Consider the following 4,713-nt stretch of genomic DNA (forward strand, 5'->3'; position numbering starts at 1 on the left):
GTGGTACGTTCTGTATGTACATAATGGTGCTTATGGCTTAGGCTCCTTTTGATCACTTGATGCATGTTATGAGCTAAGCTTGTTTTATAACCTGTGAACATGATTAATACCAATTGAAACTTGAAAACTAGTTCACCTGCTAAGATTGGCAACTAGCAAGTGTAGGACTTGTTGAGATCCCTAATGCTATCACTTATATGCTAGGTCGCTATGTCTCTTGCCTTGAGTCATTCACTTGCTTGGACAACTTCAAGATTCTTGTGCCTAAAATTTGAAAATCAAGCTAAGTGATGAGAAAAGATCGAGATGGGTCTGTACTGTCCTGACCTCAAGGTATCAGGGACTGGCTTCCAATTGCACATTTGGATGAACTTGAGCCTTGTAGTGGATGCCGAAACCATTCTCTTAAGCTTCAGATTGTCTATGACATAGGCTTGGCATGGTTGCTAAGTTAGGACTAACGGTACAGATAACCTCTCGCACACACATGTTTTGACTAAGTCTTGTGTTAAGCTACAAACTTCAATAAAATTAAAATTTGACAAAAACACAAGTCTTAGGTTCATCTTTGACATGATGTGTGACGTGCTGCTTGGGGTAGTTCACCTTGTATACAATTGTTAGCACTAGGTTGATTTCCTGCTTATACCTATTATGTGATACTTTTAGTGGTGAACCCCTTCTTGAATTGCTTAACATTGATCAAAATTGCTTAAATGTCATATTTCGTTTCACTTGATCAGTTTGAGCATTTGCTAGCATTTGTTGCTACACACATAACAACACCAGTTAGAGCATCTTTTCAATTTGATTGCTATAATCCTAAAGCTTTTGCATTTCTGCATCCTTTGCATTCATAGCACATTTTGAGGGGGAGTGACAGTTTTTCAGGGCTTGATAAGTGCATGTGTCAACAAGGGGGAGAGTTTTGAGAAATATCCAAGGAGATCTTGTTGAGTGCATGCATTCATGGGGAGATTGCACTTGTTCAGGGGGAGTTGCACCTTGAGTTGCTTTTGCAAGATGCTAGATGTGTTGAGCCTTTGCCTGTTCTAGAGGGTCTAGTGGTTTTCTAGTGTTTCAAGCTTTGCTAGTGGTGTTGAGCTCTTTGCCTCTTCTTCAGGGCTAGCTGTGTTTTACTTGGTTGCATCGAGTCGTTGCCCATGTCTTTGGGGACCAAGTTTTGCTCACTTCAAATGACCCAGTTTTAGCTTTTCTATGGCTTTTGGTCATTTGGATGAGTTCTTTGTTTTCTCATCTTCTTCTTTTGTGCCTTCTCTCTGCTATCAAATGTTGGTGTTGACAATGCACTCATCAAGGGGGAGATTGTGAACACAAGGTTGATATGTGCCCTTGAGGTTCAGATTTGTGATGAGCGATTGTCAACGTGATTCGCGTCTTGGGTTGATTTTGTGAACTAACCATGGGGTGAGTTGGGTTGTGCAACATGTCTCTTGGCTTGTGGTGCGCAGGTGTGGAGCTCGGAGGTGGTGGTCGACGGTGAGGTGAAGACCAAGTAGGAACATGTCGTGCCGATGGACCGAGAGCGGTGAAGGACAGACATGAGGCTTGGACTGAGAGACCAGGAGGCTAGGTGACCAGCCATGGTGGCTGACATCTAGGGACATCAACAGGTGCAAGTGTACATGGAGGAGTGACCATGTTGACCAAGTCAAGATGGCGGACATTCAAGTCAAGCAGAGGCTCTAGAAGACTTGGCGGCTAGGCGATCGAGGACAGAGGTGACATGCGTCGAGTTGCGAGGGACGCGTATGGAGTACGCTACTCGCGGGCGGTTTGGTGGGTTGAGCGTCAAAACCACCGGGTGGACGGTTTTCGAGTTTGGACCTCAAAACTCGGGCGGAGATTCTGAGAAGGAATGGAGGGCATGTGGCGGCATCAAAGAGTTCACGTCAAGGCGAAGCTATCTCATGAAGGGTGCGGTGGCTGTCGAACGAAGACTACCTCGGGTTGGACCATAACGCCCTCGGGTTAAGTGGTTCGACTCAAAATATCTAGGGGCATGTTTGGGATTGTGTAATAGCCCTGTTAAATAAGGAGGAGGGAGCCCCATTCTCCCTTACCTCTTGTCATTTCATTCCATCTCCTTAGGTTTTCCCCCTCTCTAGGTTCTTCTCAAGAGGTCCACCAATGAACTAGTGTCCTGGTGTAATTGAACCTGTGATTTTGGTTGGGAATGGTGGCCCTAACCTCCTCGTGTCCTCTAGGATTCGATTTGTGAGGTGCTTTTGCGAATCACATTTTCTCAAGAGGTCCACCGATGAACTAGTGTCCTGGTGTAATTGAACCTGTGAGTTTGGTTGGGAATGGTGGCCCTAACCTCCTCGTGTCCTCTAGGATTTGATTTGTGAGGTGCTTTTGTGAATCACATTCATGTTCTTCGCGTTCTTGTTTTTCCCCTTTCTTTCTTGGCTTGATTCATCATTTTAAGAGTGTTTTGACTTATTCTTTTTTATCTGAGATGGACTAGGATGTGAGTTGATCCCTTCCACTGAAGGATTTTATCTAATTCCTCACGAATTCATAGATCGGGGCAAATCAAGTTCTAGGGTTGAAAAACTAGGGTTCATCGCAATTTCTTGTTTTCCCATTGATTGTCTTTGTCTTGGTCAATGATCTTCTTGGAGTAGACTATCAACTCTATGGTAATCCTCTCTACAAAGTTTCAAGTCATTCCGAGTTGATTTGATCGAGTTTTGGGTGTTGAATCGATTTTTCCCGAAACCTGCTCGTAAATACCATACACATCCAATGTGAATGTCGGATGTGTCCGGTAGGTCAAACTTTCTATTTTGGAGCTTAAATTTGGTGGAGACCTACCCCAACGTGTCTGGAGGCTGTTGTTAAAATTTCATAATTTTTTGACACCATTTGATAGGGTTTTCGATTTTTCTCCCAAGGTCGCTCTATGCTGTTCAGCATACTGGACATGTCCAAGTATTCATACCAGGACGGTGTCCTAGTATGGGCTGACTGCACTCAGTTCAGCAGCATTTCTTTGGTCATTTGATCTCATTTTCGTGTTCCATCCTTTGCAGTTGGGTTTCTACCATTCCAAGGATCTTATCTAGGTAGTCTTGTCACAAGTTGGCTTGGGTATTGTAGATTCGGGAACTCGCTTCTTCTCAATAGGAGTTGGGTATCTCATTTTTCCATCCTTCGTTTTGGGAAGCGCTCTCTTGCCATTTGTGGTGTCCTGCTATGTTCCTAGGGAACATCCACCCACTAGTTGGGTCGTGGACATCATGGTGTTTGGTTTGCGAGTTTGGTGTTGATTTTGGGACAGCGGCCTTAATTATCGAAAGAATTTTTGGCTCCCATTCACCCCCCCCCCCTCTGGTCAGTCATTTTTGGTCCTACACCCTTAAACGTTCTGATCACCACGACATCAGGTGGCGTCAGGTCACTACGTCGTGCAACTCGCGAAACTGGCTAATCTCCACATTACCGCCACCTAGTGGCACGCGTAATATGGAGCTGGTGAAGAGCCTGGGCGCGGATGAGGTGCTTGACTACAAGATGCCAGAGGGTGCCTAGCCTGTAGAGCCCCTCAGGTAAGAAGTATGGTGTTGTCATCCATTGCGCTGTCCAGTATCAGCTGGTCGACGTTCGAACCTGCTCTAGGCCACCACCGAGACGGTGATCAACGTCTCCCCAAACTTCACTTCCATCCTCAAATGGGCGTTGCACATAGTGACCTTCACCAGAGAGTGGCTGGTGCCACTGCACCTGTCGCCCAACAGGGCAGGACCTAGAGTTCCTGATCGGGCTACTGAAGGACTGGTAAGCTCAAGACACTGATTGACTCGAGGTTCCCACTGAGTGAGGTGAGCAAGGCCTGGCAGAAGAGCATCGAGGGCCATGCCACCAGGAAAGGATCATCATCGAGATGGGAGGCTGATCTAGGATGTCTCCATTACCTACATAGACTTGCATGGAAAATATGCACTTACCATGCTCTAGATACCTGGTGTCTGAGTGTGGCGTCATCGTACACATTATTCGTGAGTGGTGAGCCAGTTTATAGGCTTGTGTTTCTTTAGTTTTCGACTATGAACATCAGTTTCTTCTACAGTTTAGGGGTTTATGGATTTGCACGATTGATCAGCAAAGTGGCATTGTAATCTACTCCATCTGTTCCAAATTATAAGATATTTTGGTTTTTCCATTTACATTGCTTTTACTTACTTTATATATTTGCGCGCGGGGGAGGCGGATTTTCACAAAATTGGTGGGAGAAGTTCCAAAGGTAGCTAGAAACAATAGCCGCCTCTGCAGATGGATGTATTGAGGTGGTGGTGGTTTACAGCCGTCTATACAAATACAATTTGTAGAGGCGGCTCTCTGGAGCCCAGCAGCCTCTGCAAATCGCTATGTAGATGCGATGGTTGTTCCCTAGCCCTATCTAAAAATCCCATTTCTAGACACGGCAAGGCATCCGTCTCTATAAATCATTGATTTGTAGAGGCGTAAAAGTAGAGGCGGATAGGATACTATTCAGCATTACTGAACTTCACTTTTATATCACTTAGAATGAGACTATGCTATTAGTGATGGATGCCTTGTGTGCTACAAGATGGTGCTTGGGCAAGCATAGGCTCACTTTGCTTATATGACACACTTTTGATGAGCTAAGTTTGTTTTTTTAATATGAACATGATTAATAAATGCTGAAATCTAAAAAACTTGTTC

General features: G+C 44.9%; 1 pseudogene; it reads left to right on the top strand.

Annotated features, from left to right (window-relative positions):
* The first annotated feature begins 3,266 nt into the window (after nucleotides 1-3,266).
* Nucleotides 3,267-3,922, top strand: LOC136480325 (chloroplast envelope quinone oxidoreductase homolog; annotated as a pseudogene).
* Nucleotides 3,923-4,713: the final 791 nt, after the last annotated feature.

Source organism: Miscanthus floridulus, chromosome 9 (genome assembly GCF_019320115.1).
Source record: "Miscanthus floridulus cultivar M001 chromosome 9, ASM1932011v1, whole genome shotgun sequence".
NCBI lineage: Eukaryota > Viridiplantae > Streptophyta > Magnoliopsida > Poales > Poaceae > Miscanthus > Miscanthus floridulus.